The sequence below is a fragment of the Lemur catta genome, chromosome 4, assembly GCF_020740605.2.
Source record: "Lemur catta isolate mLemCat1 chromosome 4, mLemCat1.pri, whole genome shotgun sequence".
Lineage (NCBI taxonomy): Eukaryota > Metazoa > Chordata > Mammalia > Primates > Lemuridae > Lemur > Lemur catta.
The window spans coordinates 44,918,467-44,944,400 of NC_059131.1; positions in this window are offsets into that span (position 1 = coordinate 44,918,467).

Sequence of the window (25,934 nt, forward strand, 5' to 3'; positions counted from 1 at the left end):
AGATTTCATCATGCTACTCACAATGGTGTCCAATTTAAAAATTATGAATTGTTTATTTCTGAAATTTTCTATTTAATATTTCCAAAGCATCGTTGACTGTGCGTAACTGAAACCATGGAAAGTGAAACCATGGATAATTGGGAACTACGTATTTCACACATTTGTTTAAAATGTTTTTATACCTCCTGGTTTGGTTTCTTTTTTTTTTTCTTGTGGCTTTATGGATTATTTATTTTTTTTCTTCCTTTTTTCTTCTCTTTCTTCTTTTCTTCCTTCTGCTTTCCACCCCCTCCCCCAGTTATTTATAAAGTATGCATTTATCTTTAACACTAATAACTACCTTTACATTAAAATAAAACTTAAGCGTAGATTTCTCTAAGTACCAGCATGGAGAAAAACCTGCTTTTGTTTAGCCACCAGGAAGATAGAATATTACCTCCTTTTACTACTTTATTTTTTTTAAGTCACTTCCCAGTTTGTGTTAATATAATCTGGGCTGTTAGATCCAAATAGTAAATGTTAAATATGCTAAATAATGATTTTTTAAAACCATTATCCTTCTTCTTTTGTAAAAACCATTTTAAAGTGTTAATACATCTTCATAATACAATTTAAAAATTTTTAGATTCACCATGATTTATAATAATAGTTTGCTGTTTTCATTTTTAAAAATTTTTAGTGTTCTCTGTTAGCTCAAATATACCTTTGAGTAATTATTTTTTTAGAAAAGGGCAAATAGATGATATACTTTCTGAGTTCTTGTGTATGAGCTTTTTATTGCCTTTGTAGACATACCATGATTATTTGTATATAGAATTCTCGGTTCACAAAGTTTTTCCACAAAATTGTGTAGACATTATTTTGTTGTTACTTAGTATTTAATGAAGCCCAATGGAAGTGTAAGACCAGCTTGACTTTTTTACTTCTTTGTAAGTAACCTGTATTTCTTTTCGGATACAAATAGGGTATTGTTATGTTTTTACTTTCCTGCCTCTCTTTTTTTAACACTTGTCCTTAGGCTGGTTCCTCTCTTTTTTTAACAGTTGTCCTTAGGCTGGTTCCCCATTCTCTGTCTTCTGCAGCAGTCCCCAGTCTTTTTGGCACCAGGGACTGGTTTCATGAAAGACAGTTTTTCCATGGACTGGGGAAGTAGGGGGATGGTTTGTGGATAATTCGAGCACATTACATTTATTGGGTACTTTATTTCTGTTATTATTACATTGTAATCTATGATGAAATAACTGTACAAGTCACCATAATGAACAATCAGTGGGAGCCCTGAGCTTGTTTTCCTACAATTACATGGTCCCATCTGGGGGTGATGGGAGACATTGACTGATGTGACAGGAGATGGAGCTCAGGCGGTGATGAGAGTGATGGGGAGCGGCTGTAAAAACAGATGAAGCTTTACTTGCTCGCCCCCTGCTCACCTGCTGCTGTGTGGCCTGGTTTCTAACAGGCCATGGACTGGTATCGGTCTACAGCCTGAGGGGCTGGGGACTGCAGTTCTGTAGCCTTTGTCTTATGAGTCTTTGCTTTGTTGTTGTCCTTTTCCTCCACCCTCTGCAAGTGCACTTTGTATTGGCTTCTATGTCAGGACCAAATTTTTTCAGCATAGTCTATGCCTTACTTCTTTTATAATAATAGAATTCTAGATCCCTTTCAATCTTTTCTTAATTTATTCAACTTCTTTATCACCTACACATTCATCTCAACTAATTCTCTTTTCAAACCAGTCTTTTTCCTGATATTTATCATTCATCTCTTGTTCGTGAGGATAAGTTTTCTTAAATTTTACTGAGAATGCTAAGATGCTCCCCCCCACACTCTAATAAAGGAAAAATTCTTTTTAAAACTTTTCCTCAGTGTTTTGTGTGCTGTTGTTCTTTGCTTTTATGTTGGAGAATCTCTTGATAAATTATTTTTAGCTTGGTTTGCTTATCCAAGAATGAGGTGTGATCTATCAAAGCCAGACTTTGTGAATATATCATGCTGGTCAGTGAATTCTTCTTCGAGCAGCTCCCTGTTTTCCTCATTATTACAGTCCTTCACTCAAAGCTTAAGCTGATGGCCAAATATCCAGTGTCAAGCAGTCATCTATCTAGTGACATTCTTTTGAACTGGGATGGAATTTTCTATTCTATTTTGATCATCTCACTTTGAACAATTTTAAGCATCATTTGGATTTTCTCATTCCAGAAGTAATATGTAGAATCTGTGATGTCCAAACAGCATCTCTTCCAGGACTCTTCTTGATTCAGACACTTCTATCTCAGATTCAATGTGTCACTGCCTGTTCCACCCATATGTATGGAGCCTTGCTAAAATTACAGCCTATGAAAGAACACTCAACAGGAGGGACTGACAGGGGTTGAGAGTGGGGTAGCACAGTGAAGTTGGATGAGCTCTGGTTATTTCATAAAGCAACTTCTACTCTGTTCCTGGTCTGCAGGGCCACCATGTTGCTGGGAATGGTACAGAGTAGAATGAGTGGAAACCTCCAACTTTCTTTTTTTCCCTAACTTGCACGTCTTGTTTCTGGGCTCCATCCATTCTTTGATTACATGAAATTTCTTCTGGAGTATGTCAGATTATCTCTTAATATTCCTAGTTTCCACTGCTACTGCAATTTATCTTTTTCTTCCCTGTGTTTCAAGGGTATAAAGAGAAGCGTGAATCAGATGCCCCCATGTAACCCCTGTAATAACACAGAAACATGTACAACCCATAAAGAGAAGCACTCCACAGGCTGAAGATAAAACAGTGAGCAGTGGGTATACCTTCAGTAAAAAGCAGTTAACAGAAGATCAAACCCAAGGCTTCTCTGAGTTCCAAGGGTGGGGGCCTCACTGTCATACATGTGGGAATATTGGATACAATTATTGTGTTTATATTAGGGAGTCTATAGGACTCATCATGCATAATGAATAAAAGAATCCATATGGGGAATTGTCAGGGAGCGTTAAGAAGCTGAGGATCTGGGAGTTCGGGTCAGCTGATGATATTTAGAAGATCCTTGCAATTCCATTTATTAACCTGCTTACTCCCTAAATCAAATAATCTGTTTATTGAAGTCTCAGCTGTGTGTTGAGAATAACATTTCAGGAAAACTGTCTTTCGACTCTCAAGTTTTGAGCATCCCGAGGGAGCCATTTTTGAAGATACCTCTGATTGATGCATGCAGCTTTTGAATTCACATTCTTGTCCCTGTTCAGAATAGAGCAGCTGCTTCTGCAACTGCAGGAGACTTTCCTACTTAGAGTGAGGACTGTAACTGTAGTTTTATGGCAGACTGAATCTAATATTGGTTGTTAGTTTCTGTGATAATTAAGTAATGCCTGCTGTTGTATATCTTCAATCTAAGGCTCCTTTTCAAAGCACAGTTGGGGCCCCTGCTCTGAGACTCTTACATTTTATTCCTTGGACTCCCTGTTTGGTAGGAATCTAAAGGCACTGTAGTATCCTCCAAGCTTGAGATGGGCCCTCTGAAGTGATGAGAAACATGGAGCCAAATCCAGAACCAGGAGAAAGATTTGGGGAGTGTTTTATAGATAAGGTTTGGGCACCAGAACCGAAGAAGCAAGGGTTACTTCACAATTTACCTTTCCTGCTCCACACGGATAGCTCCCTGCACCTCCGGGGCTGAAGACCAGGGAGTTGAATGACACTAAGATGAAGGGCACTGAGAGCTGAAAGGACTGCTCGGGACTCACCCAGATTGCTGAGCCCAGAGAGCAGGATGGATGGGCCAGGAGATGCATAAAAGAAATCTGGTCAAGCTAGGCAGTGTCTGACTATGACAGACCACGAAAGCCCATGGAAAATAAGATTTATGGATGAGTCATTTTGAAAGTTCTGTATTTGACAGAAACGCTTTGCAGTCGATAACCTTATGATTAAAATAAGGTCTTTGTTCAATAAGAGTGCTAGTTGAACACTTTATAGTTCCAAATGCACTCCCATTTATTCTGAATTAGCTTGTTCACACTTTAATGGATAAAAATTTCCATTTTAGGTTTTTATATATGATTATGCATTGCAGTTAAAGCCTCTTTTTGGGAAAGATTTTACAATGTGATTTTATTTGTTTGCTAGTAAAATTTATTACCGTAATACTTTTACCATCCTCATTTAATCTTCAGACTTCTCTTTAAAAAAAGTCAATTTACCGTTATGTTAGCTACTCACATTGAGGTAAAGGGGGATCCAGTTTCAGTGTATACATTCTTATCGGCTTTGTCTTAAATATTTTATTCTGAGGACAGTGAAGTCAGTGTTTACAGAAATAAATCATTTAACGATATTAAGATTTGAAAGGGTTATAAATGGTTTATTTTCAGCCATTATTGTGAAAAGTGGAAAAGAGAGGAAAACACCCCACACTATCACTTAAATGTGTCAATTCTTCAAAATAGTGTTAAGGAGAAGCTTCTTTTTTCCCTTTCAAAACAACAAGATTGAGTGAAAAACTTATATCTGGTTTAGTTCTTCTTAATCTATTCTCTCATAGTCATTTTAAATATGAATATACATTTCTGAAACAATAATTGTTATTTCTAGGGAGTACACTAAGAAATAAATACCTTTTTGCATATGTGTAAGAAGTCTAAAAGGAATACTTCTTTTCTATGCATTTTATATGTAAATTTCTATGCATTTATTTATTTATTTTAAAGTTTAAAATATTTCTGTGGATTCCAGAAATAAAACATATAGTCCATTTCCATTTTTGTGTAGCACCTTATATTAAGATCCATTTAGATGGTTTTTTTGCCCATGGTTTTTCATTCACATATGTGTGTGAATTTATTTGTTTTAATACTCAGAGCATGACAATTTAAATCCCCTGATGTCATTGAACTTTTTGTGGGTCAAGTGTTTCCCACAGGACTCAAGCACTCCTAGGAAATCCTACCATGCAGTGAGATAAAGACAATCTAACAAAAATGGGTCTATTACCATTGACTCTGGTCATTGATTTTGTAAGATAGCCCAAATTAATTTAAATTTTCAATTCTTTAGAATTCTTTTCCTGAAATGATTGCTCAATCTGGTTATATGATAGAGCTGGCCTTGAAGAGAGAAGGAATAATAATTTAATTAATGCTCAATCTCTGGGCAGATTACAGCCTTGCATCCCATGCAATAAAAGCCTCTTCTTTATTTCTAAGAGATGCTGAATTTTCATTTTCATGTTGTTAATATACAGCAGGTATTTTAAACTCAAGTTTGTATGATTGTCCTGAAAGATATAGTTAATATGAAAGGTGCTATAAAAAATAAAATTGAATTCTATATACTACCACACATCCATATATACATACACAAATCATCAGTCCAAATTCATATTCCTCTAAAAATATTTGTAAATGTTACTCCAAATACACATTTGGTAGATTCATTATTGAATCTTTATATAAAATTCATCTTCTATAAGCTGTTCAGAATCTTTAGAATTCTTCAACATGTCTTAATAATTGTGTTTGAGTAATGTTTTACATTTATAGGAGTTTTAAAAAGGCAGGTGCAGTGTGACATATCAGAAGAAGCAAATTAAACTCTTGTAAAGCACAGCTGGAATGCTAAAAATGTGTATTTGTAATTTAAATATGTGACACCATCACACTGTAAAATCAGTTCATAATTAGAAAACATCTGTTTTTTCCAATATGATGCCTAATAGTATATTTAAATAATTTAGAATGCAATAAGAAAAAAAGTCAAGGAACAATAAGTGATTCATGGACATTTCTTTCCTTTTGTTTAATGCCCTATAGGAGTTCTTGGAGTAACCTATCATTTTGAAGCTACTTTTTGGACAGTGCATAATCTTCAATGATGAAATGCATATGTCAAACATATGTGCTGCTGTGACCTTATTGTGTCTGTTAAAAATAAATAAATAAAGCCAGGTTTTGTGGGTTGTGGTGTTAAGAAGGATTTACACACTGTTATTTCTCTCCCCCCCAACTCCTTTTTTTTTAAATTAAAAGACATTGAAGCAAATACAAGTTGATTATTTTCACAAGAAATTTATGTGAACGTATTGCAAATACAGGGGAGCTGTTGAGTTGTATGAATTCTGGAAATATACTTGAACTAGGTAAAATATTGTGTTAAAACTTATCAGAATCAATTCTAGTTTAGCTAATAAAGTTTGAACAAAACCACAATTTCTCAAATGAAGTTAACATGGTAGATTAGCCACACATCTGTCATCAGTGTTCACATAGAAAGGTATTTATATATGTGTGATGAAAACTCAAATGAGTATTTTTATTCTAACTGAAGTGTGCATGCTGAAATGCTGAATAGTCTCTTGGTTTATTGGCAGTAAATCGTGTAACATTTTTTTAAAAAAAACACAGTCCAAGTATTTGTTTCAGATATGGACAAACCAAATGTGGCTTAAAGGTTCTGTTTTTGTTATTTCTGGCCTGTGTCTGGAAAGGTTTGCAAATCTGAAAATAAATAAATTTAAAAAAAAAAAGAAAAGAAAACCAAAATAAAGCTTGTGCACCACCTAAGAAACTGAATGAAAGCAGTCACAAATACAGGTCAGGAGCACTGCTTAAGCTTAGTCACCAAGCTATGGTGAGGAAATTAAATGCATCAAGGCCTGCCTGACAATGAACTTTGCTGAGAGAGAAGAGAGTGTAGTCATGTACCCACTCACCTTTCTATTTTAATGCAGTTTTATCACTTTAATTCTTGGGTTGGGGGTTGGGGTGAAAACTCACTTTTTTGCTGGGTTAGAGTACACAAAGTTAATCTGCTACCATTTATATTCATCTACTTTGAATCGCCTTTTATCCACCTTTGCTGCTACAGCCCACCACTCGCCATTCATCAGTTTATGCATTGTGCGCCAGGGCAAATAATGACAGAATATCTAGCTAAAGAAGGGGTACTTAATCAGCAATCAAGATTCAATTTGTTTTAATTTTAGCAGGTGTTTGTGAGGTACATTGATGGGAGAGATAATATGTGCTGCTTTCATTAGCTCTCTTGTTTTTGTGCTTCAACATTTAAGAGCCAGATGTTCGGAGGTGAGCTGATCAGAATATTAAGTCTCCAGAGGTTGGTTTCCATAGTGTTTTACATTCCTTTCTTTATCTCCCTCGATTCACCCTGAGCTCTGAGGTGCAAGTGCTAGCAATGACAGACTCCGTCTCAATGTCCTGTTCAACTAAGGCTTTAAATTAGTGGCTAATTCTTGGCATAAAATACTTTGGTTTAATAATCTGTCATTAATTCTTGGACTCTGGGTCAGCCTCGTTTCTCATTCAAAACTCTTTCAGCTGATAATCTATTTTAGAAGTTATTTGTGTAGCAGCTGGTATTTCATCAGGATATTTTCCTGAAGCAAAAACACAGGAATCACATAAGCTACAAAGGTAATGACCCTATCATCTTGTTAAATCAATATCCAAACTTGATCAGTGCTCTGTCATCAACTAGTCAAAACATGACAGTGATGACAGCATCATGGCATGAACAATAATAGCAGGGGCATTCAAAATTGGTAGCTTTGCTGAGTTTGAAAGTTATTATCTCTCATGAGGACCTGTGAATATTCATACATGAAATTATTTTATAATGTAATATAAGATTACTATGTTACAGTTTGCAATAAACTATTAATAGGACTTGGAGAAGATCTAATCAGTAGTTAGGCTTTGTTTTACAATTTTAACTCAATTGTAACTGAATTTTCCTTTTATTTAATAGCTTTTCTAGTTACATTTTGATTAGCTGCATATCTTCTTTTTCTCTCTCTCTCTCTCTTGGATCTCCTGGATATTAGAAATATGAATTCTTTTTCTACTGAAAAACAAACCTACCAATAAAGAGTTAATTAAATTGGCATTGGCAGGATGTTTTCTCCCACTATTAATTGTTCTCTGCTTACTTTGATGTTCAAGGATTATACTGTTTTATAAGCATATTTTCTTAATTGTGTCACCTTGTACTATAAGTATGTCAGAGGGGAAACATTTGCAAGTGATTAGATATGGACCTATGTGTCGCCAAATGTATGAGGTACATACCCTTATAGGATATAATTGTGATCTTTTAATATGCGGCCATTGACCCAGACTTGTTATTATCTATTATAGTTTATAATAATGTATCTCTTTATGATTAAATGATGATGCCCGGCAGAACACTATGATTAGCATTTCAGTTATTTATAGATTATGTCAGAGCAGTAATAAACATAAAATGCTGTTAATGTGTGGCTAATGAATCTGGACATGAACAAGTTTATGAATTGATATAATTCATTTGAGTGTTCTAACTGAGCTGCTGGTTCTCGTCATAATTCAAAAGCTTAGCAGGGTTCACCGATTAGGTGGTAGACTAATTTGCTACAAAAAGTCAATGGGCTTTCATCGTCTTGGGCCATCATGCCCAGCATGGCTGATTGCATAAGGACTATACAAAGTAATTCTCATAAATATATTTATTAAGCTTAATATGTTTTGTGAAGATAGGATAGAATCTACTATTACACAACATATGTAGAACAAAAATCACAGTGTTAATTAGATAGCCAAAAAGGTACGTACAGCAAAATCATGAAAGGCTAGAGAATTATGTAATTATTAAGGGTGGGAAAAACTGGGGTGATTCTAGAGCAAATGCTGATGAAGTCTGCAAAATGAGGGTATCTTTTTTTCCCCTTGGGATATTCATCAAGTATATATTAAATTCTGTTTGACTAGCTATGACTGGAAGCTGCAAGTTGCATATCTCAGGTTGTTTGTACTAGCTTCATGTCTATAGCTAAGTTTCAAGTCTCCAAGGAAAGATGGCAGTTTGTGCTTGGCTCTAATATATTTGGCGGAAGGGTCTGTTTTTAGACCAAATGGGAAACCATGCTTTATTTTCAGAAACTGGAGTCTGAGGATGTCTCTTCATTTCTTAGAGATCAGTCTTTATGGCTAGACAGAGACTACTCACCCTCAGCTTATGGAAAACAAGTTCTGAACCCCAAGGCAGCAGTGTCCAACTCTTTGACATGCCACACTTGCACAGAACATTGCTAAATGGCCATATCTGATGCCTGTGAAAAATAAGTAGGTTTCAATTGTCATAATGTAAAGAGAAACAATGCATTGATTTTCCAGCTTCAGTTTGAATCCAAAATATCTGGTTTCTTCACTGTTTCTGTCTGTCTAATTGATGCACTCCTTCCATAATACCAAATCTTTCTTTTTATTAATTCATCAAAGTTCTCTAGGAAAACAGAACTAGGACAAGGGAGAGGATGAGTCAAGGCAGATTTGGGGTCAGAGTTATTATTATTTTCATCATTATTATTATTAAAACCAACAGTACCCACAACTGCAGATTTCCAACAGCAATGATCAGTGCTTTCTGGCCATGGAGTAAGTTGTCTCTGATGACTGAGAGCTATCCCTGGGGATATTCAAGTCAAGAAGATTACATGAATTATAGAAGTCTAAACTGGATCAGCATTTCCCAAAGCATGTTCCATTGAATATCAGTACCTCAAGATGCTCTATTTTTAAAAAAATGTATTCAAGTTAGTATGGGAAATATTATATACTTCACCATATGCCCCTGCACTATAATAATCAATCTAAAATTAGTCTGATCTTTTAGTCCATGCAACAGGCAGCAAATAGTTAAGGGATATAGATGTTCAATATTTTTTTGTGGAATAAAAATGTATTTATTAATTACAACTTTCTGGAAAGTTCTTTATTGCTAGGATGGTAGCAGTTGTAATGTAAGCCTCAGTTGTTTTTATTATTATTGTCATTATTATTATTATTATTTGCAAAGGAAATAGGAAAACATCTAGGAACATGAAATCTTTCACTCCTTTGTTGGACAGCTTTTTTTTTTCAATAGTTCATTCTGTCCTGAAAGTGTGCATTTCTCCAAGATCTGCTCAGGCAGGGTACATAAGCCCTCTAAGAGCTCTGGGAGCAAAGAGTGAAGGGCTCCGTGGGGCTGCAGCGGTGAGAGAGAACCAGTGCAGCCTGAGAAGAGGAGCAGGTCATGAAGTCAGGATGAGGGCTGAGGAGGGTGGTGTTGACGGGGAGGGGAGGCCACACTCTGCAGCCTGGCTCTCCTGTCCTCCTCCATGGTAGTCTCTCTGCTTAAAATCCACTTGCTTTTCCTCCTTGCTCTCAGCTTTTCTCCTTCTCTTCTTATGTAAGGAAATTTCTTGTTTTCTTTTCCATACCAAACATGAAACAAATATCACTGAAGATTTCCCAGGCTCTCCCCAGCCCCTACTGCATTCCTATGCTATAATTATGTATGTGCCATTAATGCTTTATAGTCATGCAGTGTTGTAAGTAAGTTTATCTGTCCATAAATATTTCTTGAGTTTATGACAAGTAGGGTCTGTGTCCTATTCCACTTTATATGTGCCCCATTCCACTTTATATGTGCCCCAGTGCCTAGGAAAAATGCCTAGTTAATATATCCTCTGTGGTGAGTGGCCCTGGAAAGAAAGCAAGACCGCAGGGAGGACATTCAATCAAGATGGTATCCTTGGAGCTGTGACTCCCAATCTTTGGGGACTGCCTGTATAGAATGACTTGGAGCTTAAAAAATTCTGAGGCTAGACCCCACTCTTGGATGATCAATTCATTTCAAGTGGGAAGGCCTGTAAAATTGTATTTGGAAAAGAAACAAAAAGAAAGAACGGGAAACAATACCTCTCCAGGGAATTGAGCACCCTGTTTTAGGTCAGGAGGCCTCAAACATTAATGTTAAGGCCCAGTGTTTCATCAGGAAGTGTAGTCCTGAGAAGTGCATGGAAACCTGAGGGGAACTGGGGCTCACCCAACACTGAGTGATTTTACTAATCCCTTACAAAGGAGGTGATCAGTAGAGAAATATACCCACAAAGGATATGCATACGTGTGTGAGTGTGTGTGTGTGTGTGTGTATGTGTGTGTATGCAATGGACTGAATGTCTGTGTCATTCCAGAATTCATATGTTAAAATCCTAATCCCAATGTGAGGGTAATTTGGAGGTGGGCCTTTGGGAGTTAATTAAGTCATGAGGGTGGAACCCTCATGAGTGGGATTTGTAATCTTATAAGAAGAGGCCAGAGAGCTAGCTAGCTCTATTTCAGTTATGTGAGGACACAGCAAGAAGATGGATGTCTGTAAACCAGGAAGAAGGTCCTCACCAAGAACCCAGGTTACCCAGATTTTGGACTTCCAACCTCCAGAACTATGTGAAATTAATGTTGTTTAAGCCACCCAGCTTATGGTATTTTGTTATAGCAGCCCAACTTGACTAAGACTATATGTGTGTATATGTATGTGCATATATGTGTGGGTGTGTGTGTATAAAATGTTTGCATACAAGCATACTGTTGTTGATTACTTACTAGAACTATAAAAGGTTTACTTATACTGTTTTGCTGTACCAAATCAGTAGAACCCAAGTTGGGAAATTCCCTATTGCCATACTACAGAATTCTACAAGGCCTCAAAGGTAGTAATAGAGGTTCATGAGCTATTTACAATATTTCCAAGAGCTTAATTGAAATTGTAAGTTTACCTCTGATAAGGCTGCCTATGCTGACTTAAATGACAAGTTTTTTGCTTTTGATTTTAATGAAATTGACTTAATGTGGTACTGCTGATTATGATGTTCTACACTGAAGACAGAAACATCTATATATATATAGAGAGAGAGAGAGAGAGAGAGAAAATGTCTTCTTACCTGACTCAGTTGTGACTGAGAGTTGTTCAAATGATTCAAACAGTTAATAAAATTCAGAGTCATAAAAATAGTATCTATGGAAGCATTTTATTTTAACTTAAAACTTTGAGTATGGGTTCAATGATTGAGATTCTATGTAGCCTTTTTGCATAAAGTATACCAATGATCTAGCTTTTATGATCATCAATTTGTTTCTTTAAAGTAGAATGAAAACTTACAGATGTTTTAAAGAAATCTGAAAGCAGAATCCTTCAGGTTTTTTTTTTGTTGTTGTTTGTTTGTTTTTTAACAACACTTCCTAATCTATGGTAGCTTTTCCTAAAACTAAAACTATAGCCTTTGTGTGTCCCTGTGGTGGTATGGAGGTAGCTCAACTTTACCAGTTTTTTCCAAAGCATTGAATGTAGCTTCATAAACACAGTAACTCTTTCTTTTTGCCCTTATGTCTCATCGGTTTGTGGGCCAAAGACACTTTTACACATATACACATGTATATACAAACATATTTGATTTATAAAATATTTAAAATTAATTATGATTTAATACATGCAGCTTGTTTAGTTGATAGAGCCTTTGGGGGAAAAAAGGAGTCAATATCTTTAGCAAAAAAAAAAAAATTAAAATTAATTTTTAGTGAATCCCTTGATTCCAGAGTCCTAGTTTAAAGAAAATCATTCTTAGGTTTTTCGATTAGAAGTGGCTGACTTGGCCGGGCGCGGTGGCTCACGCCTGTAATCCTAGCACTCTGGGAGGCCGAGGCGGGTGGATCGCTCGAGGTCAGGAGTTCGAGACCAGCCTGAGCAAGAGCGAGACCCCGTCTCTACTAAAAATAGAAAGAAATTATATGGCCAACTAAAAATCTATATAGAAAAAATTAGCTGGGCATGGTGGCGCATGCCTGTAGTCCCAGCTACTCGGGAGGCTGAGGCAGTAGGATCGCTTAAGCCCAGGAGTTTGAGGTTGCTGTGAGCTAGGCTGACGCCATGGCACTCACTCTAGCCTGGGCAACAAAGCGAGACTCTGTCTTAAAAAAAAAAAAAAAAAGAAGTGGCTGACCAACAGGTTATGATCTAAGTGTCTGGGTGAGGACACACTCTGCTTCAGCATTCAGAATTCTGTTTAGAGATACTCTTCATGCAGCTAATGTTATAGGAAAGGGCTTCTCTGATTGGGGTAGACAGGAATCTAGGTCTTACAAATTGTCTTAATATATGCTTTCTTGTAGTAGAATTTTGAATTTATAGAATAAAATACTTTCAACTGTTCAGGTTCTTCATAAAAGTCTGTTTTGTTTTTTTTCTCATAACATCTGTTAGGAAGTGACTGAGGGTCTTTACTAAAGGTCTTTATGGAAGGCCTTTTCTGTATTCCAGAATCTACTCATGGAAATGTTTCAATCCTATACATTCCATTTGAGGACTATTCATTTGCCATAAGTAAGGCCAAGGCCAAACGCTCAGGTCGCAATGGGCCATGAGGCTCCTCACCCTCTATCTAGCTCAGGGATCTTTAACCGCAAACTTAATGATTATGCTGTGATATAACACATACAAGGATGCTGGTTACCAACTATCTATGTGTCCTCTGCATTTCCCAGCCTCTATCTATGTAGGTGTGTTTACATGACTAATTCTTACTGATAGAACATAAGTAGAAGTGATAGGTCACTTTCCATCCAAAGCGGTGAAAAGAGGGTGGGACTTCTACATCCTTGCTATTTTATTTTCTTTCTGCCTCTTCCCTTTCTTTTCTCTCTCCCTCCCTTTCTTTATTTGTGTATTATAAGTGAAGGACCTTAGATGGAGAATTGCAAGGTGGAAGTAGTCCAAGTTTCTGAGTCACCCAGTAGAGAATTGTCCAAAACACAAAGGGGGTGTGTGTGTGTGTGTGTGTGTGTGTGTGTGTGTGTGTACATGTATGTGTATGTGGGGAGGAGTGTTACACTGCTGAAGTTTCAGGGTTTATTTGTTACCACAGCATATATTGGCCTGTCCTGAATGGTACAGTAGTTCACTGTGGCATAATTCATTAAAGGAACCACAATAATTTCAGGTTAATATGCTCTTACCTGTAACACATTTCTATAGTGCAATAACACTAAGTATACTGATGAATCAGATCCAACAAATGAATAGCTATCTATTTGTGCATCTGCAAAGACTTGCTGTGATTATACATATAATCAAAGAAGAAATTTAAAATAGAGCACTTACGCAAAAACCAGCAGCAGTGGCCTTGGCATCCTCATCTCACTCCTTCTCAACTCCTGACATTTATTAGGTGCTTACTAGCTTCCAGGTATTGTCTAAGAGCTTTACTTGGATAGCCTGAATTAATCCTCACAATAGCCCTGTATGGTACATAGTATTATTTTCCTCATTCTACAGATCAGGAAGCCCAAAGAAGTAGCTCGCCCAAGGTCACATAGCTGGTAAGAGGAGAGGAAACGCCAGAGCCCGTGTGCTTAACCCTACATTTTTATAAACCAGAGTTTCTTAAATGATCTTCATAGTTGTGGATTTATAGATTTATAAGCATAGTGCTGGGTGTGTAGCCAGCACTCCAAAATATATCGGTTCATTTCTTGGTGCAGGACTTCCAGAAGCCAACTGTTTTCCATCTCTAGGTTGGTAAGGTTTAGGGCCATGAACAGCACTGCCTCATTCCAGGCAAAGGAAGTACCTGTCTTTGCAACTTACGTTAATTTGACCTGTTCTTTCTTGCTCAGAAATTCTGGTGGTCTCTTGAACTCAGAGACACCAACTATTCAGAGCTCTATTCATGAGTGGAAAATTAAGTGTAGAGTGGATTTGAAGAGCCTAACACCATAGAAAAATATTCAGCCTATGCTGTACAAATTATCTTAAAATACTACATAACCGTCTCCAGAGTTCAAAGTGTGTTCCTTTGCCTTGTTTGCAGGTTCTGCTGATCTAACCCTATTTACCACTATGGATCATAGACACTTTATAAAATAAATGTATTGGTATAAACGATGTCTAGGATGCTTTGCTTTGACAGACAGGCAGATCATCTAACTGTATCTGCCACCCATCTTTCTTACTCCTACAATTCTTTTCCCCGTGTAGTGAAGAGTGTTCTAACATGGGGGTTAGACAGGCCTGGATTTTCATCCCATTTAATAGACTGGGAAACTTGTTACTAAATCCCTCCCACCCCCCTTTCTCTCAACTATAAAATGAGAATAATCACATTGACTTAGTACAACTTGGCCCATAATAGGTTCTCAATAAATGGCAACTTCCTTCACCACTTAGTTTCTATCCATCTATATGCATATGCCATATTTCAAATCCTGGCTTTATTTCTATCTCCTCCTTGAAGTCTTGTCGGATGAATACTACCCATGTTCTATTATCTCTTCTCAAATTGCTTTTACACATATTTTCCCATGCTCTACAAATCACCCTTCATTATAATTGACATATGAACTAATATCCCTAATCAAATTTTGTTTAGTCATTTTTCTGTTGGTTTTGATTGCCCAAGTGGTATGTATATTGAGGATAAGAAGGCCTTTTCTCCTGCATTTCCCATAGAGCACACAATAGGCAGCCAATATATAGTTCTTTTAATAGATTGTCAACTTGTTTATCTTTGTTGTTAGTCTCATAAGAAGAGGGGGAAAACTCAATTTAACAACTGCTTAATTATTTTCTATTGGATGCTGCATATGAAGACATAGGGAACCCCCAAATGAGTAAAAAGTTATGATGCAGAAAAAAGAATGACGACAAAATAACTACTGTCATGCAGCTTGAGAAATAGAATCATAGGGCATCTAAAAGATGGGGAGATGCACATCTTGTTTGGAAAATTAGAAAGGATGAATGACATGGTTTCCATTACAATGAGCACTGTCTATTGCACTTTATCCATCTCTAGTCTGGCTGCTTCATCATCAAAGACAACTGAAAACTGCACCAAACTCATCTGGAAATGGAGCATTGGCCCCTCATCCTTGCGTGCATTAGCAGGGCAGGCGTTACTTCTGTCTCATTTGGAATCCAGCTACTTATACTGATGGCCCCTAATGACATGGACTTCCCTTCACGCAACATATTTCTTTAAAAGTAAATCTTATTAATGCAAGTATACTTGGATATAAATTTGGATGTACATGAACTGCAATTTTTTTAAAAGCTAGCAGATGTGTAGAGTGGAAAAGTGAAGAGTATTCTTAAAAAAGAATCATGTGCGATCATTCCAGTGCCGGTGCGGAGATGTTTAGCATTCTTTCCTCTGCATGTCTCTCTGACCCAACACATGACTCTGTGAGCTCCCTTATCTCCCCCATCAGCCTCTGTTCAGTTACCTTTCAGTATCATTCACACTACACACATTCTTTTACCAAGGGACATAAATCTTTTTCCTGTCTCAACAAAAAAGTGCTTGGTGTAATCATGCACCACCAGCTCTGGCCATATTTTGCTGATCCTTTCTTTCTTTCTTTCTTTTTTTTTTTTTATTTGAAACTTCTAGGGATTAAACTAGTTTTTGCCATATTGTTTCTACAAATAAGTTTTGCCACCCCTTTGAAGATAAACTATACCTTCTTCCTTTTCTTTATTGAGTTAAGGGGAAAAAAGGATTTGAAAAGATTTGCAATTAAACTTATTACTGGCTTCAATAAAATAATCTATCATGAATCACTCTTTAACAAATTTGACATCTATAATAAAACTTCACTTTTATATACTGCTTTATGTCAACCCAAATCTTTTAATATTCTTAGTAAGGGAACCAAAATAATCATAGACTCTTTGTCAGTACAATTAGTATAAATGCCCTGAATCATTTTGAAAACATCTACAGCTTAAACTTCACTGTTGCCTACTTTGTCTTAGCATTTTGATCTTTCTTTTTGGAGTTGAGGGGGAGGGATACGCCAGTATGTTCCCCTTTTCTTGATCCTAATGTGAAATTCAGTTTCTGCATATCTAAATACATATCTGACTCAACCCTTTAGAAACCTTACCCACATTTTTATCTCCTTCCCCATTCACTAGCTTTCCCACTCTGTAAAGTTAAAAAGAATTATGAGTGTAAGCCAAGAGAATGCCGGGCTACGGAAGTGTGTGATTTGAAGATGTTGATGATAAGCACAGAGAATTACAACTACCCTCTTTAACTAGAAAGCCATGTGTTTTCCTCACCACCCACAAAATCCTACTGCTAACTTAGAGGCATAGTATTATGTTTTGTTTGGGTCTTTATCTCAATGCTCTGTTGCAATAGAGCAAGCATATTCAATATACAAGGCAATTTAATTTAAAAAAATATTTGGTTCATGTACACTGGTAAGAAATTAGCTCCATTCAGAAATTTTATAATATTTCTGTAATCCCACTATCTAAGACAAAAGAGGACTAATTCAGAGTCTGGATAACAAGGGTTGTTAAAAGATGCATTACCTAAAACATAGGTGGAGATAAACTTCTTCAACAACCTTCAAGGTACTTGGCAGCCTTTGTACACATAAATATAAGTGCTACTTTACATAATAGGTAGTTATTATGTAGAATGCAATACCCAAAGTAAAATAAAAAAATAGCTCAAAATGGATTTAATTATGTTCACTAATTTGAAGTTGATGCCATAGAACTGTGGTCCCCAATCCCCGGGCCACAGAGCTCCACTACATCTCCATGCCCCTGCCCCCATCTGTGGAAAAATTGTCTTCCATGAAACTTAGGAAGGGGGCAGGGCACATAGCAGGAGATGAGTGGTTGGTGAATGAGGAGTGAAGCTTCACCTATATTTACAGCCACTCCCTATTGCTGGCATCACCACCTGAGCTCCACCTCCCCCACCCTCCATGGAAAAATTGTCTTCCATGAAACTGGTCCCTGGTGCCAAAAAGGTTGGGGACTGCTGCTAGAGGATCACTACACCATCCTATAAAATAGCCCCACCCCAGTTTTATTATGAGAAAGAGGACACTGAACTAAATTGACAATGGTTAAGTTTTGTGGTTTATTTATCCTATTTTGAGTCAGTTATTAAAAGACTTGCTAATAATTCTTGCCCCATTTATTCTATCTTTATGGGATTTTTTTAGAGTAAAAATAGGTGGCTAATTTTTCATCAGAATCTTTGAATTCATAAACAAAATATTTTTATGATTGATCTAAAATTAGGATAGCTGTAAGATATTACTGTCTATAAACAAAGTCAGCCCAGATGCCATGTAGAGTTTGAGTTCTTCAAAAAGCATGGACGATACTTAAATTTTCTTTTCTTCTTGCGTCTAAGTGTAATGAAAATGGTCAACAGCTGTGCACCAAGCACACTGTAAGAGGCTTAGAAAATTGATAGAAGATACAATTTCCCCCCACAAGAATTTCCAGTCTGTTTAGAGGGAAGCATATGTGGATTATGATCCTACTGTACATGATACATCCCAACAGAATTAGGAGGGAGAAGGATGATTTGGTATAAAGTAGTTAAAAAAGATATTTTGGAAGAGGAAAAATGTGAACCAGGTCTAGGAGGAAGGGTAGGGAGGAAACATTGCAAGGCAGGGTAGAAGAGAGTAGAGTGACTTGGGGCTGTGATCATCACAAGTAAAACATGCAGGCATGGATTGTCATGAATATGGGAATGTGAAAGGAACCTGGGCTAAACGTCAGAAAAGGTAAGTTTAAAGTGTTCATTTCTGACATTGTTTTTCTTCATCCATAACACTGAAATAATTATACGTGCTTTGCATGCCTTACAGAGGAGTTGATGGCTGAAAAAAATAATGATAATGCTTGTGAAAGTGCCTTGTAAATTATAAATCTTAGTTTTATGGTTGTGTTCGTCATTGTGATGCGTGTGACGTATGTGGGGCAAGGTTGGAGAGAAGCAGAAGAGGAGGCCTAAGAAAGCCATTGCTCATGGAGAGGAATTTTGACTTGCTTCAGGAGGTGGAACTAGACACAGGAAAAATTCTGAAGTTCAATTAAATTTTAAAAATATGTCCTATGGTAGTGGTGGACATTCAATGGTGAAGAAGACAGACCTGGGTCCTGCCCTGCCTGAGTTTATGATCTTCCCCCCACAACCCTGTCCTTGTGCCAAACCTACAAAAAGCTTCATCATGACCATGGTATTCCTGATCTCAAAAATATTATCTGAAATTATGGCCTGTTGAAGATTTAAACGTATTGGAAAAAATGACTAAATATTAAGTAACATAAAAATGCCAGGTGCTTGGGAAATATTCCTAAGCTTTTTGCTGAGGAAGTAACACAATAAAAATGGTATTTGAGGAGTATTAGTTGGTTGGAAGTGTGAAGAGCATGGTATTGAGAAGTACGGTAAAGAAACTTACTGCTTCCTGAATATCTGAGTGCTTCTCCATACATCCCAGGTCTTTTTCAACCAGCAGCTTCATGTTACTAATTCTGGCTAGTGGACTGGGAGCTAATGGACAACACTTTTAAGAGTCCATGCATGACTCTCTGGGCTCTTTTCCTATTTGTGGCAGCTCTGGAGGACTCTGGTTGAGGTGGCAGAGACCCAAGATGGAAACAACTGTGTCTCTGAATCACTTAACACACAGAGTTGCTTTGGAGAGACACTTGGAACTGCAGCAGACTTTGTGTGAACATGAAATAAGTTCTTTTGTCTTAAACCAAGTTCTATCCTGACTCTGACAGGGAGATAGGCTGGTGATAATAAGGTCTGCTAAATGGTAGGAATATTATTCTAGGGATGAGATGGTATAGCCTTAGAGTTGGGAAATGCCTTGAATGCTCTGTTTATAGTTCCCAGTCCTTGCATAACATCCTTTTGTTCAGTCTCTTACCCATTCAAAGAAGGCTGGAGGTTAAAAACCAATAAAATGCAATTTTCATTAATCTTTTCAAGATTACATATAAAAAATGAAAACAAAGCAAACACACTGAGGACTAAATCCCAAGGATAGTAGTTTGTTGCGTAAAGTTGTGATCACAGAGAAGGGACATAGATGTTGGGTAATATCTTCACTGGGTTATTCCTCTGCATATTTCTCATATCCGGGTTCTCTTCTTATGACAGAACAAGCCAGAAATAACTCTAACATCTACTGCTGTGTCATGTGGGCTTTGTTTACTGTATGGGCAGTTTCTCAATGAAGAGAGGCATTTCAATTATTCCCAGTAGCTGTGTTCTTGTTGACACCTTGATGCTGTATAGGAAAGAGTTAATGAGCTTTAGCCTCTGGAGCTAAACACATTTCATCAGGAAACAATTTCAGCAATTGACTCTCATCTGGTCATGTTACTTATATCTTGTTATCTCTCAAGGGCCCTGTAATTAAAGCAGGTGTGTGTCCTCTTAAATTAGAGATGTGGCAACTGTAGACATTGTAGTAAGTTCTAACGGGAGACCCTAATGACCCATAGATTCAGTAATTATAATGAAGCCACTCATGTGAGTGTTTGGCCAGGGAGAGTGTCAAAATGGGCAAATATATCCCAAAGTGATAGACTCTAACAGAACCAGGAAAGTTTTCAGATAAAATCACAAAGATTCCCTCCCTCCCTCCCTTCCTTCATTCTTCTCTTCTCTTGTTCCTCTCCCTCCCTCTCTATAAATAGATCAAGCAGAATTTGAATTTAGATATTTTTCCAGTATTCAATCTAATAAGTAAGAGAGACCTTCTTTCTATTTCAGTAGTCCATATTCTAACAATCAAGTGAACCAAAATTGTTTTGATGGCAGTTTGGGGGCTACTTTTTGTATCTTAATGGGATAAATGGCATGTTCCACGACTCTTGTAGTTTACAGAAAGGTGAAGACAATTGAGGAGAAAGGAAGAAACTGTTGAGGTGAGTGAAAAGAAGGTAAGAAGAAAAATGGGACAAAGAGGACCCCAACGGGAAAATCAGAGGAGAGTGGTGGTGTTCATCTTGAAGCAAGTAGGGGAGAGAATAATAAGGACTTTCCTCTGAATACATGTGTGTTTTGCAAAGGTAATTCTATTTAAATAATATGCAGTATTATTGCTAAGTTCAGTACTTTTATATTTACTTTTAAAGAGGAACATAAAACAATCTTCTGAAGTTATTCTAGAGCAAGAAATAAGCAGTAGATGAAATTGGTGTCCCTACCCCATGCCCTTGGTCCCCCAGCCATAGGGATGCGTGTTGATGGCTTCTGATCTCAAGCTTCTTTCAGCTTCTCTACTTGGACTCTCTTAAGCCTTAGCTTGTTCAGCCCCAATTTGGTGCAGCCGTGACATATGGGGTCAGGGCAACTCTCGATTGTAGACAGGTGGACAGGGACGGAGGCTAAATGCCCCAGCTTTCTATTCTGCAGTGAGACCATTGTTCTGAGATTCGTTTCTGCTTGGTTCCTGAGGACCTCCTCAAGGAATAGCCTCAGGTGTCCACAGTGATGACTGGCTCAAAACCCACCCTTACTTGCATTCCCTTTTTTCCTAATGCGCTCTCCCTGCCCTTTCACTTGGGTTTCCTGGGAGCCTATACAAATTACCTCAATTCACCAAGCCCTAGTTTCAGTTTTTGCTTTTGGAGGAATTTGAATTAAGATATGCTATTTCATCATCAATTTTTGTTTGTTTGTTTGTTTTGAGATGGGTCTCTCTCTGTTGCCCCACCTAGAGTGCAGTGGTGTCATCCTAGCTCACTGCAACCTCCAGCGCCCGGGCCAAGTGATCCTCCTGCCTCAGTCTCCCGAATAGCTGGGGCTACAGGTGTGCACCACAACGCCAGGCTAATCTTTTCTATTTTTTGTATATATGGGTCTTGCCCTTGCTCAGGCTGGTGTGGAACTCCTGCCCTCAAGTGATCCTCCCACCTTGGCCTCCCACAGTGCCAGGATTACAGGCGTAAGCCACCATGCCCGGCCCATGATAAAACTTTTTTCAAACTCCTCTGTTCATTTTATCTAATTTTTCCAATGTTTTGGAATACATTGTATTGAAATATGTGTGCCCAGACACACAGCTCCTAACAGAATGGAAATCAGAATTGTGGGACAACCTATTCCTTCCTCTACAATTTTTTTATTGGGTAGCCTAGCTGCTTACTGGTACTTTCAGGGTTATTATCAGAAGTGCTAATTGGTTAGAACATAACACAGTTTACTATAGCATTACAGGGGAAAATGCTAAAAGTAATGTATTATTTTTATTTCCTTTTCCTCAGCCCCCACAACTATTGAGAACCGTTTAACCTCTAAGTTATTAAGAAATGTTTTTTTTCTTTAGAGATGACAATGCCTGATGATTTCTATGTCCTTAGGGCAAGGGTAAATCTTGGTATGCAGCCTGAACCAAACAGATAAATATAATTATTATTTCTGTATATTTGATGATGAAAGGGTTTCAGGCTCCACAGACTGATCTCTCTGTCGCCAGTTGTCTATTGCCGAAATTTTGATTAAAGGCTCACTGAAGTAGTTTATCAGTATTTGTTTGGTTTCAGGAAGTAAAATATGTGAGCTCAATATGAATGACAGACTACATCCATCGAGAGCATTTGTTTCATCAGTCTGGGAAACTCAAAATCCTTGCTGTAGATAATGTATGAGGAAGATATTTTCCCTTCTCAGATTTGCATAGAGCTCAATAGTCCCCTGATTCCAGACATATTATGTTCTGTAGTAGCTTTCCTTGCCTCCATCTTCCTCCTGCAAATGTGAATCTGTTAGAATACAGACATCATTTAAAAAATAATTTAAACCCTTCAAATTCCCCTGTCTGGAAAATGTGTATACAATTTGTAACAGAGAAGCCCAAAGTGCTGCTGAAGAAAGCCAAAATATTTTGCTGACTTTTCGAAGAGATCATTTCTAGGCAAGAGAAAAAATATATATATACTGATTTTGATACAAGGGGGAAGAAAGAGTGAAAAAACAGGTTCTGATTTTTAAGCTATTCCATAAAATAATTAGCAAATATTTTATATTTTAAGAAATTCCTTTTAAAATACTAAAATGGCTAAGGAGACGGAGACAGGCCATGAGATGGCCCTTCAATTTGAGTCAAAAGAAACTGAAGTTGGAAGCACTATAATTAATCTGATGTTTGTATGTCTGAGAGGAAGAGGAGGAAGAGGGGAGAGAAAGTGAGGAGAGAGGAAGCAAAAGGAGAGAACACAGTACACATACACACACACACACACACACACACACACAACTTGGTGGGGAGAGAAAACAAAAACAAACAAAACCATTATATAAGCATTTCTGGAACTCACTTGGTGATTGTAAAGTGGGTGATTTTATGTTTTAGTACCTACTCCCCTGCCCCTAAATTGAAAGCATTAATAAATACAAATAAACTTTGGATAAATCTCAGCTATTTACTTTTGATAAGTCTCAGCTATTTACATCTGTGTATGAAATTTGAAGTATTTATCCTAATCGAGCTTTTTAACATTGAGAATTTTGTGTCTTTTCATTTTATCATTATTCTCATGAACCTGAGCCTCTCTCATTCTGTATGTACACACCATGTGCATGAGTGATTATAAAAACAAAACAAAACAGGCATCAAAGAGGGATGCCTTGATTTCTTTCTGTGGCGCAAAACGGAAAGAGGCAAAGATATTCACTGTCTATTGTAACTTTGGTGGTTTTCTAAATTGCCTGCAATATGGCAACTTCTTTGTTCAGATCTTTTAAAATAACACAGACAACATGCAGAACATTTAGAGTGAAGGCTGACGATGTCTTTTTAGCTGATGAGACTGGGGAAAAGGAAATAATATAAAAACAGCCTGCACAATGTGAATTAGAAAGAAAATACCTGTTTCTACCGTTTAGATTTTTGGGCTTCTCTACATTTGTAATATAATCTTTCTATTTTGAAATTGTAGCTATGTCCTTTTTATCTTTTATTTTTTCTCTTTTCCTTATTTTTTTTTAAACCCACAGTCCTTTCTATGTGTGGGATAAGTAAGTATACAGTGAGGTATATGATTGGTGCTACAGTTATTTCAAAAATGTGTATTATTTGGCAAAATAGTCTGTAATGATTGGAGCTCATTGTGTACATCTGTATTTGGGCACTTCTCTAAAAGTGAGTTTTTGATCTGATGGACTGTAATAACTTCTTCCACAGCAAATCCCTCTCAGATGCTGAATTATTGGGCCTTCACTGCAGTTATGGTTTATTGGGTAAATAATAGTCTGACAATATCAAGGCAAAAGTTATAGATGGTCCAATATACATGTTAGCTGCCTACAAATCTTTCCATAGTTTTATTGAAAACAATTACCAGAGTATATAGGCCGATGGGAAAGTCAGAGATTCCCTTTGGGTAATTATAACACCATGCCTGTTATACTTTTCAAGGGCTTTTGTTTTTCATTTTTCATTAGAATATGACAACAGTTCGCAGAGGTCAATGTTGCAAGTTTGGCCCATGAAAAAACTGGGTCTCAGCGTGTTAAATGACTCACCCAGGGCCTGGGAGCTCTTTGGATGGAGAGCTTGGCTGTGTCTTCTGGGCAGCTGCTTCCTTCCACACAGAGTCTTTATGGCAGGGGTAGAGTGAGAAGATTCAGGCTTAGCATTTGGCTTGAAGAAAAAGGGGACTAATATGGTGTTTCAATGTCAGTGATGTTCAAGTTTGTGACATTTTGAGATCAGAAAAAGAAAAACCATTTCAAGAATTTACTGGAAGAAGGTGGTAGTGCTAAAAGGAGGAATTCATAATTTTGTTTAAGAGCTAAAGTTTTGGGTTCAGAAACATAGATGGAAGGTCATGTTTGCAACCATGGGTATAGACTAGGTGACAATTCAATAATATCACCAGAAATGTTTTTCAGCAAATAGTCACAATTGTGCATTTCTTGAAATGAGCTGAAAAAATTAAACAAAACAAAACAATAAAAAAATAGGTTTTCAGAACTTAGTTTACTGTGGAGAGTTACCACTCAGGACTTTCAAGATGTGATAGAATGTGGCCTTGTCAGAGTTAATAACTTAAGAACTACATTGAAGTTCTTTCCAATTAAAGACATAAAGACTTCACTCTATTTGCCTTTCTTTTTCTTTTTCTTTCTTTTCTTTCTTTCTTTCTTTTTTTTTTTTTTTTGAGACAGAGTTTCACTCTGTTGTCAGCCCAGCCCAGCTCACAGCAACCTCAAACTCCTGGGCTCAAGGGATTCTCCTGCCTCAGCCTCTGGAGTAGCAGGGACTACAGGCATGTGCCACTATGCCCAGCTAACCTACCTAATTTTTTCTATTTTTAGTAGTGACAGGTTCTCACTTTTACTCAGGCTGATCTCAAACTCCTGACCTTAAACAATCTGCCTGCCTCAGCCTCCCAGAGTGCCACGATTACAGACATGAGCCACTGTGCCTGGCCTCTGTTTGCCTTTTATCTTGCCTGTGTAGTTTTGCTTATGATATTATATCCAAAATATTTTTTATGCAATTGGAAGTTAAATATTCATTGATACACTATTATGTACAAGACATTCAACTTGGCATTCCTGGGAATAATGACATAAATCAGATATTATTCCTGCTGCATTAGTTTTTTTTTTTGTTTGTTTGTTTTTTTTTTTTGTTTTTTTTGAGACAGAGTCTCACTTTGTTGCCCGGGCTAGAGTGAGTGCCGTGGCATCAGCCTAGCTCACAGCAACCTCAGACTCCTGGGCTTAAGCGATCCTACTGTCTCAGCCTCCCGAGTAGCTGGGACTACAGGCATGAGCCACCATGCCCGGCTAATTTTTTTTTGTATATATATTTTTAGTTGGCCAGATAATTTCTTTCTATTTTTTTTGGTAGAGACGGGGTCTCACTCTTGCTCAGGCTAGTCTCGAACTCCTGACCTCGAGCGATCCACCCGCCTCGGCCTCCCAGAGCTAGGATTACAGGCGTGGGCCACTGCGCCCGGCCAGTTTTTTGTTTTTTTTTTTTTTTTTTTTTTTTAATTGCTGTTTAACAAATTACCACAAATTTAGCAACTTAAAAAAATACCCACTTATTAGCTCACAATTCTGTAGGTCAGAAGTCTAGCACAATGTGGCTGGTTTAACTGCTCAGGGTTTCACAAGGGTAAAATCCAGTTATCAGTTTGGTTGTGTTCTTGTCTGGAGGCTTTGGGAAAGAATCCACTTCCAAGATCATTCTGGGCAGATTTCAGTTTTGGGGGGTTGCAGGACTGAGGTCCCCATTTCCTGGCTGGTTTCCTGTCAGAGGCTACTCACAGTTCCTAGCAGCTGCCTCTTGTCATGT